This window comes from Hakea prostrata, chromosome 2, assembly GCF_041222555.1.
Source record: "Hakea prostrata isolate BN-2017 chromosome 2, UWA_Hpros_2, whole genome shotgun sequence".
NCBI classification, from domain to species: Eukaryota; Viridiplantae; Streptophyta; class Magnoliopsida; order Proteales; family Proteaceae; genus Hakea; species Hakea prostrata.
The window spans coordinates 24,063,439-24,080,997 of NC_142601.1; positions in this window are offsets into that span (position 1 = coordinate 24,063,439).

Here is a 17,559-nt window from a genome sequence, read left to right on the forward strand (position 1 = left end):
ATTGAACGATTGAGATTCAACTAGTAAAGATTTATATGTAAATATTGGTTTTTGTTTTTATATTTTAAGGGTTTAAATTTTATTAATTCACAAAAAGTCTCTCATTTACCCAACAGCCAAAACCCTATCTCATTCTCACCGACGCCGGAATCGGAAAACACCCACTGTCACACCCCACCCGTTAGTCTCGGTTACCCGCCCGACAACCCGTGGGAGTGATTTGTCACAGGATCCACGGTTTTAGTCTATCAATAATAATAAATACAAATAAAGACAATCAAAAGCAAGAATAGTTCAATTAATGAATTAAAGGATTACAGGAGTCCAAATACACCAATAAAATAATCATTGAAAGAATAATAAATTAAAAGAATACGAATTCAGTGGAAGCAATTCAAAAAGAATTAAATTATCTTTCCAGTTTCTTTTTCTAAAGCTAGGTAATGTTTTTCATGAATTTCTAAAAAAGGAGTCCTCCAGTTCTTCTCCATTTGTTGTGCAAACTGCCTGGCAACCTATCTCCTCCGCCCATCAATGGGTGCGATAAGCGCATTCCATTTACTCGCAGGAGCTCCCACACAGGCTATCTCCATTTCCCATTGTCGGTGACACATCTTCTTCATACGAGAAGATTCCTTCATAGGAAACAAATCCATCTTCCGACACATTTCCTCCATCTGTGCAGGCTAATAAAACATATACAAATAAAGGAATGAGTTCTCGAGAACTCAGTAAAAACAATAACAATTCCCATCCATATGTCCAACAAATCAGAAATGCATATATGATATGTATCAGTGCAAAGTATAAATGCTACTAAGATCTAACTATGCAAGTCTCTAGCAGTTGACATGCTTTAAGATATAACATCAGCCCTCCTCTGGGTAGGTCTAGTCACTCTGATCCGGCAAGGACTGGTTACCTCTATAGGGATCCTGGGTAAAATGAAAAGTCCACACCTGGCTCTCAAACCAGGCTGGGGTTAAGTCAACACTCTCTCACCACGACCATTAACATTAGTACTGGCGCATGTCGAGGTTTCTAATACAATGCAAGGTCATACAGGTAACATACTACATGAAGTCCAGATACATCCCCTATGGCACCAACCAACTCGGTTCAGTATCCTTCGCAACCTAGGAATGAGAATCCTCACAGACTGGCTACCGCTATTGGACTCCATTCCATAAACCTATGATCATCCACATATTGTTGGGGGCGGAATGCTCTCATGACTCCTCACGACACCCAGTCCGTTCCTTGGACGTCCATGAGCCCAACCCTAACATATGCAACCCTACCATTTATATGACTAACAGTGGACCATTGTCACATCACTGTCATCACGGGTCATCCGGTTTCAATTCCCCTACCGAAAGGGTAGTAGTATGTGGGGTACCTAGCCATGCAACTTTAGACTCTACCTAAGTATATCATCCAGTAGTTATAACAGTGTTGGAGACATCAGCAGGCATGTGTCCCATACCACAGCCTTCTGATATCCCAAGCTAAGATATCCAAATAGAATATCTATTCCATCAGAACCACGTACAATCAATCAACATCATATCACATTCATTGTCACACCCCGCCCGCCGAGCCCGGCTAACCGCCCGACAACCCGTGGGTGCGAACCGTCACAGGATCCATGGTTTTAGTCTATCAATAATAATAAATACAAATACAGATAATCAAGAGCAAGAATAGTGCAATAATTAATAAAAAGGTTACAAGAGTCCAAATACTCCGATAAATATCCAAGAAATAATCAAAGGAAAGAATCAAGAATCAAATGTAATATCGAGTTCAGCGGAAGCAAAAAGAATAACTAAATAATCTTTATCTTCAGGAGGCTTCATGCTCTGCAAGTTCATGTATCACTGTCTGTGCCACATCAGCTTCAAACGAGAAGGCTCTTTCATACGAATCATCTCCAACTTCCGACGTTGTGCAACCATCTGTACAGTTTATATAATACATACAATGAAAGGAATGAGTTCCAACGAACTCAGTAAGGAACAAGCAATTCTCATATATATGTCAATACAATCCACGAATGCACGAGATGAAATGATATGGATGGTATGCGAGAAATATGAATGCTACTAAGATCTAACTATGCAAGTCTCTAATGGCTGACATGCTTTAAGATATACACCAGCCCTCCTCTGGGTAAGTCTCATCACTCGATCCGGCAAGGGCTGGTTACCTCTGTAGGGATCCCGGGCAAAGGGGTAAGTCCACACTGGCTCTCAAACCATGGTGGGGTTAAGTCAACACTCTCTCACCACAACCATTGGCAATGAGTACTTGGCGCATGTCGGGGTTTCTAATCCAATGCAAGTCATAATGGTGACATACTATATGAAGTCCAGATACTTCCCCTATGGCACCAACCAACTCGGTTCAAGTATCCTTCGCAACCTAGGAGTAAGAATCCTCACGGATTTGGATACCTCTGTTGGACTCCACTCCTTAACCCTATGGTCATCCACATATTATTGGGGCGGATGCTCTCATGACTCCTCGCGACACCCGGTCCGCTCCTTGGACGTCCATGAGCCCAACCCTAACATATGCAACCCTACCATTACATGACCAATAGTGGACCACCGTCTCTCCGCACGGACTGGTTCTTCGCTGTTGGATGAAACATAATCACGTCACCATTGTCACGGGTCACCCGGCTTCAATTCCCCTGCCGAAAGGGTAATAGCATGTGGGGTACCTAGCCATGCAATTCTAGACTCCCTAAGTATGTCATCAAGTTATCATGATAGTGCTGGAGACATCAGCAGGCATGTGTCCCATTCCACAGCCTTCTGATATCCCAAGCCAAGATATCCCAATGGAAAACCCCTTCCACCACAATCACACTACATCACTCTTTATCATATCATGAAGAGTTGTGCAATATCATAAAAGATGAAGTACATCAAGGAATACCACAAACAGCAAGTATACAATAAGATTCACATGCTTTATACAATTACAGCAAGATACATGATCAAAGAATAGTAAATAGAACAGCTGAATCATCATGTATATGTAATTGCATATAAATAAGAATGCATGTCCTTACCTGTAATTATGTAAAATCCTTCTAACTTGAATTCCAGAAACTATTATAAGACTTTTACTTGAAATAAAGAACACCTAGGCATAAGGTTACAAGAATATATAAGAGTCAAGAGTCAAAACAAACCCAAAATCAAACTTACACAGACACTAGAAACCGGCCGGTCGCTTGAGCCGGTCGCTTAGGTTGAGCGCCCCAAAAACAGAGAGTTTCAAATCCGAAACTTAGGCTTCTGATCATCCGTTTTCAATCCGGATTTCGAGTGATCATGGCCAAAGTCTCGAATCTAACACTCCAAGAGACACTAGGTGATAAAAAACCTAACAAACATCACAAATGGATTACCCAGAAACTTTCCCCTTGACTAGATCCATCCATTAACAAATGCAGGGATTCGTTTCTGACCAGGATCTCATCAAGAACATTGGAAAGGGAGTACAACAAATCAATTGGGTAACCACTAACAAAAAGGAGATGGGTTCATATCAATTAGAGGTTAAAAAGAAGAGAATTGCAGATGGAGATTCATTACCTTAATCAGAATCACCAAGAATAGAAGAGAAAAGGTTTCATATCATTAATAGCACTTCAGACCTGAATCCCGCACGTTTCCACAGCCGCCTAATCGCCCAAAATAGCAATCCCGAACATAATAATGCGTTAATAGGGCGAGGGATGCTATTTATAACGATCAGGGGGCAAAATAGGGTAAAACCCCGAAAACAGACCGGACGGTCGCTCCAGCCGGTCGCTTGGTTCAATCGACCGCCACTAGCAACCGCCCCCATGTATATTTCTATACAAGGGTGCTTTGCTCATGGGGTTGAAGACCAAGTATAACCTAACCCAAATGAAGACATGGGGAAGATCTTAGACCGAAAAGCAATCTCAATAGGTCAATAATAAAGGGGTTAGGGTTAAGGTTTCAAGAATCTATTAGCTAGGGTTAAGATCATGATGATGATCATAGATCTCAAAGAATAGAATGAGATCATGGAATAGATGGTTGCAAGAATGCATCATCCTTTTTCCTAATCTCAATCAAGAACAAGAACGAAGAAAGAATAATTAGAAATCCTAATTAGGTTAAACATGGATCATGAAGAAAATATAGTGATCAAGTTTAGGTTAACACAAATATCACCCAAGGAAAAGAGAAACAAAGAATCAAGATTCACCCATGGGAAAGAGAAACAAAGAATGCACAATCTGAAAAAGTGTTGGGAAGTTTCCAACAGATAAAAGAACATTAGGGTTTCAGATATGGTTACCCCTCATAAGAGTTGGTTACCTCTCATGAGAGTTACCCATAATTAATTCTCACAAAAACAACCCAAGATAGATAAAGGAATATCTCATTAGTATTTCAAAATAAAGAATGGAATTAGGAAGGGTCTACCAATGAGAGAAAAATAAGGTTCACAATTAAAGTGAAGGGAAATAAATTCAAATCATACAATTTGGGATTTACTAACAAGAATCCGTGTATCCCACGAAAAGACTAAGGAGAATAAAGATTCACCCTTAGGGCAAAGAATTTACAATCAAGAAAGGTTTTGGGGAGAGTCCAAAGAATTAATAGAAAATAAAAGGGTTGCCAATTGGTTACCCTCTCATGAAGGTTACCCAAGAATTTCCCCTCAAAATCTCACCCTTTTTGGTTTCCAATGGTCCAAGGAATATTAGGGAACAACTCCTCAATCATGAGGACATAAGGGAAGGTCATGGTAATAATATGAGACCTTCCCCACAATCATAAAGGTAGGTAGAAAATTAGGGAAAGTATCATTAAGAGCTTTGGTGGAATCAAATTCAAGGATCATCGCCATATGGCTTCAAGATCATAGAGTGAATTGGGGGATTCACTCTAGGGCTAAAAGAATTAAAGAAGAGGTCATTACAGTAGTGTAATACCCTTCTAATGATCAGAAAATCAGAAGTAGAGAAGAAAGAATGAATTAAAGAATAAACGAATTGAATACTAACCTTTTAGAAGAGGAACCGATGAAGAAATTTGAAGAGATGCTTGAGGATCTTCCTTGACTTCGAAGGAGAGGATCTAGGGATCTTCTCACATTCTCCAAGGCTTAGAAACAGATTGAGATTGAAAAACATGGAGTTCCCCCTTTTACATATCACAAAGAGTCCAAGAATTACTAGGGTTTCACCAAACTAACCAAACTGACCCTGTTGGTTGATTGGTTGCCAAAGAGGAAGTTCAAAGGTCGATCCCACACTATCAAGAGGTTTAGAAACATAATGGGAATAGTTTACCACGAAATTAAAGAAATAAAGCTTTTGAAAACCTTCAAAACAGATATTTACCAAAATGCCACTGCCCGGACAGCTTATTCAAAAATAGGGATTTAATGGGCCTAACTTCAATATTTTTGGATGGGCTTCTTTCAACACATCATACTACTTACCTAGTATGGAGGGAAGTCTTCAAACCAGGTCCAACTAAGCTTTAGGTCCATCAACCAAGTTCTTCTTCACAAATAAATAGTTCAACACCAAATCAAATAAGGTTTCCATAAGGAAACACCATCATTAATATCCATGGGTTTTGGGTCAAACACCATATCTTCTACTGAGATGGCCTACAAAGACATCTTCCTAAGATTTTCAAAGATAGTAAAACTGAAATCACGGTCAAACTTCAAAGTCAACATTAAACAAAACCTACTTCACCCAAAACAGATCGGGTCTTCGGGCTAGATTTGGGCTGGGTGTCACATTCATAATCGACAAAGTGCATGCATAAACAATACAAATAGCAGTTATATAACAAGATCAGCAGGTGAAACATGGTTACAGCAGCATATGAAATGAAATATTAATAATAACAGACACTGGACTAGCATGTTCAAGTCAATTCGTAAAGACAGGATTGTATGCCCTTACCTGCATATAAGTAATTCGTCCGTAAAAAGTAATCCGTAAACAATTATAAAACTTTCTCTTCAAATAGAGGACACCTATATACAGGGTTACAATAAGGATAAGTCAAATGAATCAAATCGGATCAAAACCAAAAGCCATTTAATCACTGGAAACTAGCTGGTCGCTCGGGCCGGTCGCGTAGGTTAAGCGATTGCCACTAGTGACCGCCCCAAAAACAGAGAGTTTCAATCCAAAACTCAGGCTTCTGATCATCCGTCTTCAATCCGAAACTTGAATGATCATAGTTCGAATCTCAAATCTATTAATCCCATAACCACAGGTGATACTGAACCTAAACAAAGACATCAAATTGGTTATCCAAAAACCTCCCTCTTGATTAGATCAGCCCTTTTCACGAAAGCAGGGTTTCGTTTTCGGATCTGATCTCACCAAGATTAACAAAAAGGTAGGCGATGCAATAGAAGGATCAAGAACAACCAAAGGGAAACACTAATCTACTTTTATCATAGCAAGTGGTGAAGCATAAGTGAACAGGGAATCACTTACCTCAACCAGATCAACTATAAATGACATTAGAACCTTCTGGAACTCTAACAGCACTTCAGATCTGCTTCCAACACTTCTCCACAGCCGTCTAACCTCCAAAAACGGTAACCACGAATAAAATATTCGTAAAATAGGCAAGGGTTACTATTTATAGGAGTCAGGGGGCAAAATAGGGCAAAATCCCACAACCAGAACCAGGCGGTTGCTTGAGGCAGTCGCTTGGTTTAATCGACTACCACTAGCAACCGCCCCCATGTATTTTGCTATACAAGGGTGCTTTGCTAGGGGGTTGATGTCCAAGTACAACCCAACCCTAATGAAGACATGGGGGAGATCTTACCTTCATTCCGGACATCTCCAGACATCACTTGCCTTCCAGAAGTCCAACTACCAAGCAAGGCAGGCTCTTCAGTCAAAGAATCCAGATCCATGGGTTCAGGGTATGGATCATGGACTTCTATCCGGACACTTCACAAATTTACCTGACTAGACCTTCGGGTTCTCGGACCTGCAATACGGATCCCGAGTTAGAAATATGGGGGTTGTTACACCCACTCTCAACCATCAAGAACGCTCTCAGCCTTCTCGTTCGCCTCGATTACTACGATACCTCAAAGCTCCATGACATCTCCAAGGGAACAACTCTCACCACTACTCTTTACCAAACCACCGGCGATGCCGCCGGTAATCTTGGCTTCGTCAACATTACCAACCTCAAGGGCGGCAAGGTTGGTTTCAACTCTGCCGCACTTGGATCCAAAATTGATGCTACGTATACCAAGAGTGTCAAGCAGATCCCTTACAACATTACCGTTCTTGAGATCGATTCGCCGATCATCGCGCCGGGGATCTTGACTGTTGTTGCTCCTTCCGCCTCCGACGTCAACATTACGACGCTGCTCGAAAACCACAGATGCAAAACATTTGCTTCGCTCATCCAAAGCTCTGGAGTTGTCAATGTTTATTAGTCAGCCATGGCTAAGGGTTTAACCTTGTTTGCGCCGTCGAATGAGGCGTTTTAGGCTCCCAGAGCACCGGATCTCAACGTCCGTGTCAGAAGAAAATGAGAAAGAGAGGGTTTTAGGCATCAGGTAGATGAAGGACTTGAGGTTGTAAATTAATAAAATTTAAGAACTTAAAATGTAGAAAAGAAAACCAACATTTACACATAAACCCTCATTAATTAAATCTCAACCTTTCATTTAAAAGTTGATGACGTGGCCAAATCATGGCAGTCGGCTGCTGCCGCAAATAAAAATCCCTTTTGAAGCTGTTTCTTGTGCTCAAGGCTATTTTGGGCACAAAATCAATGATATCGTGTTTGGTAAAGTGTGCTGAAAAAAATGTTTTGGTTCACCAAGATGGGTAGAACTGGGTGTTTTGGCACACTGTAGATCGTGCCCAGGAAGCTCCAAATTGAAGCTTCTTGGGCATGGACACAAATTCGTGGCAAAATGCGGGGTGGGAACATGACGCTGTTTAGGGTATCGAAGTCTTTTTGCTTTCTAAACATCAAAACCCCTCAATCTTCCATTACTCTAGCTCTCTGCTATACTCTTCTCTAGCTCTAGCTTTCGCTCTTGCTTTCGGTGGTTTCAATGAACAAACACTAAATTTATTTGAAAGATCCCTACTATTGACAACTACAAAGAACAAGATATGTTGATCATCCTTTTTTTTCCTCGTCTGGATCTTGGTTTCGGTTTCAGATTTTTTTTTCTTCATTACTTTGAGTCTGGACAAATGCTTGTTTGCACAATTCTGTGCTATATCATTGTGCAAATCTGTGTTGTCTCCTTAAGATCTCATTTTATGCATTTTCTACCAATAGTGTAAACCGCAAATCTATTTGATTTTGTGATTCATTCCGTTTCTTACTCTCTCTTTCTTTTTCTCTCTCTTTTTTTTTTTTTTTTTGGCTTTCCATGAGTATGAGAGAAAAAGAGAGGTTGGTTTGCTTCACTTCTAAAATAAGGATTGAAAATTAGGTCTCCTGATATGTTTCCCTGTCCACTAAAACCCAGGATCCAAGGGAAATTGGGTCCATATCATGTAGAAATGTTAAATTAAAGAACACATTGTAGACCCTAGAATTGTTCTGGGGTATTTTTCCTTATTGGAGTGATCTTCGTAGTATAGAAAGCAAAAATCTTGTCCCTGTAAGTAGAAGTGGTTCTGTGAAGTATGAACTCAGTCAGAAAGTAAAAGCACGTCCCTGTCAAAATGAGTGGCATTGAAATCAAATGGTTGAAAAACTTTCATCTGGTCTATTTTTTTCTGGCAATCACCTGGTTTAGTTTCAGGATAGAGCAATTTTGAGTTAATTTAAAGTGCCTTCATACACTGATTCTGAACCTTCCCTCTTAGCTAGGCATGCTCATTTTTCTCTCTTTCAATTTTTGTGTTCTTTATTGTTAACATTATTATTATTTTATTTTATTTTTCCTGTTTTGCCTTCATGGCTGAGTTTCTTGCCCTCCTTCCATGTGATTCTGAACTTCTCCCCTCCCCCCAAAAGAAAAATCATTCTGAACTTCTTCATGGTTGAGTTATTGTAGAGATTATAGTGTCTTCCACTCGTCTCTTACAACTAGCTATATTTGCTTGAGCCCTGTACTTTTCTAGGTTTACTAGTGGTATTATTTGTTTGAATATTTCCTATTGATGGATAACATTTTGCTGGATGCAGGAATTAGCCAAGAGTTTCGAATTGTCAGAGAATAGAGTGAATCAAACTACGAACAGGGAAGTAACCCAGACTGAGAAAAGGTTTGCTCTATCTTGTCTCACGTATTAGTTGCTCAACTAGATATATGCTTATATCTAAAGAGGATTCTGAGAACCCAGAGAAATCTTTGCAGTTGAAATCTCAGTGTAGGATAAGTCCAATGGATGCAAGCTTATCTTCCATGCATAAAAATTTCCCTAGATTCTGAAATTAATAAACTACAGAATTTTGTCTGTCATATAATGGATAAAGTGATAGAAATATAAAGTGAATTGTTGGCATTTGAACTTAGATTATTATTGATGATCACATTTATGTGTGAAATTTTAGGGAATAAAGTATGTATTTTATACACTTAGAGTATAGCTACCTTGGGTTTTATGTTGTTTTTGCAGATTTTATGAATTTTTAGGACTGAACAAATATTTGGAGTTTTGAGTATGAAACGTGCGATTTTGCACAGAGATCCGTTCAAATTCTCAAGTGAGCGAATGGGCTAAATTTGGAGCATGATGGACTAAAGATGCAATTATGGGCCAACTCCAGAATATCTTATAAAATTAGATTAGGATTTGTATTTTATTTTTCTATATTGTAATTGAATGAATGTATAGGGCCCACTAGTAGTCAAAGATTAGGATTTTCTATTTTTCTAGAAGATTTCATTTTTTTTAGATTTTATTTATTTCTCTAATTAGTTTTCTCTCTCTCTTCCCAATTTCTATTCTTTTCCCTATTTTATTTTATTCTTTTTCCTTAATTAACCTAAAATCACTTTTCTAAAAAAATATATATTTTTTCCCTTATTTCCTTCTTCCACTTGTTCTCCACATCAACTTCAAAATCAAATATTTTTTTTATTTAATTTCTTCACTCTCTCTCTCTCTCTCTCTCTCTCTCTCTCTCTCTCTCTCTCTCTCTATTTCTAACGAATTTTGCTCTTTCTTTATTTGTTTTTCTTTTTCTATTTTACTCTTATTATTCTTATTATTATTATAATTTTATTTATTTCCTTGTTTGTAAATTTTCCTTGTTTGTAAATTATTCTCCTTCTTCCATAAATATTACCTCCCTCCTAGGTCTAGTTTACACATTATTTTCTCTTTAGTTTATTTTAGTCTTGCACTTTCTATTCTCTCTAGCTTGTTCTAGGTTTTCTCTAGTTCTTTGATTACTTTGTGGGTTCTAATTCTAGATTAAATGTTAGGTTGTAATGTTTTGCAAGAAAAATTGAAATTGTGTAATTTTTTTATGCAAGTGTATTTCCTTTATTTTTATCAATGCAATTTCAAGTTCAAGTTCAAGTTTCAAGTTTGAGGATTCATTTTCTCTCTTGGTCTAGAAATTGCAGATCTATCTAGATCTAGTTGTTAGGGTTGGTTGAGATTCGAATCGTTTATTCAAGTTTTTTTGGAGATTCAAAGATGAAAGTAAGTAACATTCTTCAATAATCTCCTCCCCCCCCCCTTCCATTCCCGCTTCTATCTACCCCTCCATATTCTTAATTTAGGATTTATTTTTCAACACTTACTTATTGTTCTCCCTTCCCCTTGGGTCCTTGATCAAAGATGCCTACAGTCGTGCCTCTTTTTGGTTAAGGTTTTCATTTTCCTTTTATTGTTTTGTTATTTACTTTCTGTTATTTACTTTCTACATTCTTTTTTTTCTCTTTAATATCCGTTCCCCCGATCAGTGGACTGTAAGCTACGGCAAAGGATCCACGATTAAAGTCATTATAATTATACTCCCCTTCCCTCGATCCAAAACTAACACTCGGATCACTTCCCTTTTATTTTTATGGTTTGCATTTTTTTTCCTGCCTTTTATTTATGCATTGGTTATGTCTGCTTTATTTTTCGTCTTAATTCGATTGCATTAGATGTATGGATTAGGATCGTTGGTTTAGTTTAATTAATTAGTTAACAAAATTGAATCATTCCACTCTCGCATTACCATTAAGAAATTGAATTGTAGGTGGCATATCTCCTTGAGATCAACCCGATAGCTACACGATACTATGTGCTTGCGGTTACTTTTAATTTCACAAACAGTTATCCAAATCTATTTTATTGCTATGCTTGTGGTTGAGAGTTTGGTAGATGAAATTTTCTGGTTCTTAATTGTTGCTTCAGCATGACAAATACAACAACAAAACGTTCAGTTCGGATGCAACTTTATTCCAAGATTTGTCCAACACAGTTTTTGTGATACCGTGCTTTAGGTAAGTTCTCCTCACATTTTGGCTTAATTTGTGTTAGGTTTTTTTATTAAAATCTATTAAATTTCAAAATTAGTTGTTGCATTTCTTTTATTTAATTGTTTTGTTAGTGTGTGGGACCCATGAGGTAAGGGTGATAATGAGGCCCCTTGAGTGAAGGAGGCCCTTCATGACCTTGGTTATGAGGCTCTTCATGACATTGGTTATGGGTCTTAAAGGCCTTGATCATGGTGGTGTGGTGGGCTTACTTGAAGGGTGGAATTTATTTAAATTCTAACTCTTGACCTTTAATTCTTATTTCAACTTCATGACCATTACCATGAGTGGAGTTAAGGTTATTGAATAGATTAAATCTAATTCATTGCCTTGAGAATCTCAAGGGGTGTAAGGTGAGGTTTGGGCCTATATAAACCCACCCTTCCTTGCATGTGGTGTGTAATAGAGACACTCCTCACACTTGCATAATTTGTGTTACAAAGTTAATTTCTTTCTTTGAGTTGGTCTAAGTGTTGTGTTGTAGCTTTTGGCTCCTTGAAGGGACTAGAAGAACTACCTCATCTTCTAGTTGGAGGTTGCTTTATCTTGGAGGTGGTGGTGCGAAGAACCCTTGGTAGTAGGGTGCATCAATTACCTTAAAGACAACACTCAAGGTGTGACTCAACCTCATTGATCGGTGGTTCATTCGATTGCAACATCAAGCTCTCCGAATTGGCTAATGATCTTCATCTTTCAGTTGTATTGCAATTTCATTTTTTGTGTTTTGTAGAATTTGTAATATAATTACCCCAACAATTTGCTTTCAGAGTTCCTTGGAGGATGATTTTAAGGCAGTAGTGGGAATCAGGTGTGTCATGCTCCTAAGTTATCCGTAGTGTTAATGACTAAAATGGTCATTCTATACATTCCGGCCTAACCCTAGGTTTGTACGGTCCAACCAGTGTTTCTGTAGAAATTGGTTCGACCACATGTTCTATGGGCGGGCCAACCACAAACCCAAGAATATCTGATAATGGTAAACTTTTATTATAATTCAAGTACTTGAAGAAGGGAATCAGGTAAACAAATCTTATGAGAGTTATACTCCAAGTCAATTTCTAATATATTACACTATATAAATGCCTTAGGTAAACATTAGAAAGAAAGTATTCATATTTTGTGTGATCAATTACTTGAATTCTCTATTGAGTAGTTGTGATCATATCTCATTGGAATTGACTCGCTCATCGAAGTCGTACCACGACCACCCAAGGTCGAGCACATGTTTTGCAAGAACGTGATAGGGAAGGACGAGTAGGATTTCGTATCAACAATTAACGCCGTCTATGGGAAGCGCATCAAAAAGTCATGGTGCGAGCAAGATCAAAGATCGTGAGCGATAAGGAGGTCAGGGATGAAGTCAATAAGCAAAATCTTTAACCAGAAACCGTGGAGATCCCTCAACAGAAGGAAAATCCCGACCAAAGGAAGGAAAATCCCAACCAAAGGGAGGAGAACCCTGAACAACAGGAGCGATCTAACCGATACGCAACAATGAATCAAGTTGATGAGCTTCAAAAGATACAAACTGAGCTTTGAAAGGAAAACTCGTCCTTGAACGAATTGGTCAGGATGACCATGCGTCAAATAATCGCCTCAGAAGCAGGTTCTCAAGAAAATCAGAAAGTATCAGAGGGAAGCAAGCATGACCTTCTAATCATTCTTGACCAAACACCCCGACCATCTCAAGGAAATCAACAGAAACCAAAAGAGAAGGTGGGAGAAAATCCCTGAACATCAGACAAAGAAATTCCAAAGAAAGATTCTCCAAACGACAAGGATAACGATTGAGGTAGCAGTGCTAACCCAGTCAAAGATCCAAAAGACAAAAGGAGCGATCCTGGCCTGAGTAAGCGTGAAGAGCACATGAGCAAACAAATCAAAGAATTAGACGAGAGGTTGAAAAATTGAAGGAGCCGAACAAAGATGAGCTATATGCTATTCTAAAGGAGGATCCTTTCATCCGAGCCATCTCTGAAGTAGAGATGCCAAAAAGCTTCAAATGCCCTACTTTCACCTTGTTCGATGGATCGCAATGCCCAAAACATCATATCACACACTACAAATCAACGTTGTCCACGTATAAACACAGCGAAGCGGCTATCTGTCAAAGTTTCCCTGCCTCTTTGACCGGTGCTGCGTTAGATTGGTTCCTGGCACTGCCAAACAGTTCAATAAAAAGTTTTGATCATCTAGGTCGAGTGTTCTTATTATGCTTTCAAGGCAGAGTTGGAACAAAGAAGAAAGAAGATACTTTGTTTTCTATAAAACAAGGTCGAACGGAGTCCATACAAAATTTTCTTCAAAGATTCAACAATCTTACCATGCAAATTGAGAGCTTGGACGATAAGATTGCTTTCCATGCATTGTACCAGGGACTTACCCATGAAGGGTTGCTCGAACGACTACTCCTAGATATGCCAAAAACATATACGGAACTAGTCGAAAGATGCCATAAGCAAGCAAAGATATTGGAAACCCTAGAATCTCGGAAGAGAGAGCCAAGGGTTGAAAGGATAAATAGTCGAGAAAGAGCACAACACACCAGAATGTTAGGGCTAAGTTCGACCAAGCCTGGCCGAGCAGAACTCCAGAAACCTCAAGAGGTCGGCCATCTTCCACTCAATGCAAGAATGTTGGAGATCTTAATGCAAATTAAAGATCAAGGAATTCTCAAATGGCTGGGTAAAATCCGAGCACCTCCGGGAGATCGACAAAAGAAAATATTGTGAATATCATAAAGATCATGGTCATTGGACGGATGATTGCAAAAACCTAAAGACGGAGATTGAAAATTTAATCTCACAAGGACACTTGAAGAAATACACCCAACCTAAACAAGAAGGGCAACCACAAAACAAGTTCGTTTGGAAAAGAGGGAGATTGGATAATAGAGGGGAGAGAAGGAGTCCGGCCAAACGGAGACCAAAGGCGGATGAGAATCAAAGAAAAAGAAGTGCAATATACACGGTATTTGGTGGCCCGACGGAAGAATCAAGCCGACAAACAAAGAGAAAAGCACGATATATTGGAAATACTGAAACCAGTAGAAATATATCAATAGAACCAATTACTTTTTCCTCCAAAGATCTACAAGACATCACAATCCCTCATGATGATGCTCTAGTAATCAAAGTTACCCTGGCAGGAACCAAGGTTCACAGAGTCCTAGTAGATACTGGATCCTCGGCAGATATATTATCATTAGAGGCATTCAGAAAGTTGAAGTTAAGGGAGGATATGCTCATTCCATGTGAAACCCAACTTTACGGTTTCATAGGTTCATCCACCTGAGCAGAAGGAACTATTCGACTAGACTTACGGATTGGAGAACATCCAAGAGAAAGGGTCGTATAATCCAATTTTATGGTTGTATGGGACTTATTAGCATATAATGCTATTCTAGTGTAACAACCCCCTTATTTCTAACCCGAAATCCATATTGCAGGTCCGAGAACTCAAAGGTCTAGTCGGATTAATTTTTTGGAGTGTCAGATAGAAGTCCATGATCCATATCCAGAACCCATTGATCTGGATTCTCTTGTTGAAGAATATGCCTTACTGGGAAGTTGGATCTCTAGTAGAAGGCAAGTGGTGTTTGGAGATGTCTGGAATGAAGGTAAGACCTCCCCCATGTGTTGTTTTGGGTTAGGTTGTGTTTGGGTTTCAACCCCCTGAGCAAAGCACCATTGTATAGCAATATACTTGGGGGCGGTTGCTAGTGGTGGTTGATTAAACCAAGCGACCGCCTTAAGTGACCGCCACTTTCTGCTTGCGGGAAAATGCCCTATTTTCAACCTGTTCGTTATAAATAGCATCCCTCGCCCTATTAACGCATTATTATGTTCGGGATTGCTATTTTGGGCGATTAGGCGGCAGTGGAAACGTGATGGAAGATGGGCGAAGTGCTGTTAATGATCTAGAACATTTTCCCTTCTATTCTTGGTGATTCTGAATAAGGTAATGAATCTCCATCTGCTATTCTCTTCTTTTTAACTTCTAAATGATATGAACCCATCCCCATTTTGTTAGTGGTTACCCACTTGGTTAGTTGTAGCTCTCTTTCCAATATTCTTGATGGGATCCTGTCCAAAACGAATCCCCGCATTTGTTAAATGGATGGATCTCATCATGGGGAATGATTTGGGTATTAGATCTGTTTTAATTTTAGGGTTTCTTGTTACCCCTTAATTATAGACCTATTAAGATTGAAATTCGGATTAAGATCATCCCAAAATGGATTGAAATCGGATGATCAAAAGTCTAATTTTCGGAGTTGGAAACTGTCTGAAACAAGGGCGATCGCTTGTGGAGGTCGCTTAACCTAAGCGACCGGCACAAGCAACCGACTAGTTTCCAGTGACTGTGTAGGTTTGATTTTGGATTTGTTTTGACTCTTGACTCTTATACATTCTTGTAACCCTACATATAGGTGTCCTCTGTTTCTACTTAAAGTTTTATAATTATGTTTGGATTGCAATTTAAAGGACTTCTACTAAATTACAGGTAAGGGGACATGCATTCTTATTTATATGCAATTACATATACATGATGATTCAGCTGTTCTATTTACTATTCTTTGATCATGTAACTTGCTGTAATTGTATAAAGCATGTGAATCTTATTGTATACTTGTTGTTTGTGGTGTTCTTTGATGTACTTCATCTTTTATGATATTGCACAATTGTTCATGGTATGATAAAGAGTGATGTAGTGTAGTTGTGGTGGAAGGGGTATTCCATTGGGATATCTTGGCTGGAGATATCAGAGGGCTGTGGTATGGGACACATGCTCATTGATGCCTCTAGCACTATCATGATTACTGGATGACATACCTAGGAGAGTCTAGAATTGCATGGCTAGGTACCCCACATGCTATTACCCTTTCGGTAGGGGAATTGAAGCCGGGTGACCCGTGACAATGGTGACGTGACTCTGTTTCTTCCTATAGTGGTAACCAGTCCCGTGTGGAGACTCAATGGTCCACTATTGGTCATGCAATGGTAGGGTTGCATATGTTAGGGTTGGGCTCATGGACGTCCAAGGAGCGGACCGGGTGTCGTGAGGAGTCATGAGAGCATCCACCCCAATAATATGTGGATGACCATAGGGTTAAGGAGTGGAGTCCAATAGCGGTAGCCAGTCCGTGAGGGTTCTTACTCCTAGGTTGCGAAGGATACTAAACCGAGTTGGTTGGTGCCATAGGGGAAGTATCTGGACTTCATATAGTATGTTACCATTATGACTTGCATTGGATTAAAAACCCCGACATGCGCCAATACTCATTGCCAATGGTTGTGGTGAGAGTGTTAAGTTAACCCCAGCCATGGTTTGAGAGCCAGTGTGGACTTACCCCTTTGCCCAGGATCCCTATAGAGGTAACCAGTCCTTGCCGGATCAGAGTGACTAGACCTACCCAGAGGAGGGCTGGTGTATATCTTAAAGCATGTCAACTGTTAGAGACTTGCATAGTTAGATCTTAGTAGCATTCATATTTCTACATACCATCCATATCATTTCATATATGCATTCATGGATTGTATTGACATATATATGAGAATTGTCTGTTCCTTACTAAGTTCGTTAGAACTCATTCCTTTCATTGTATATATTATATGAGTATACAGATTGCGAGCACAACATCGAAGTTGGAGATGATTCGTATGAAAGAGCCTTCTCGTATGAAGCTAATGTGGCACAAACAGTGGTTCATGAACTTGCAGAGCACGAAGCCTCTTGAAGATGCTTAGTGTGCGCTTATAGCACCCATTGATGGCCGACGGAGGCAAATTGCCAGGATTTTGATGATCGTATGGAGAAAGATTGGAGGACCCCCTTTACTTGCTAATTTAGAAAAACCATTTTTTAGATTTAGAAAAGAAAACCGGAAAGAGGATTATTTATTTTATTTATTTTGCTTCCGCTGAACTCGATATTACATTTGATTCTTGATTCTTTCTTTTGATTCTTTCTTGGATATTTATTGGAGAATTTGGACTCCTGTAACCTTTTTATTAATTATTGCACTTATTCTTGCTTTTGATTTTC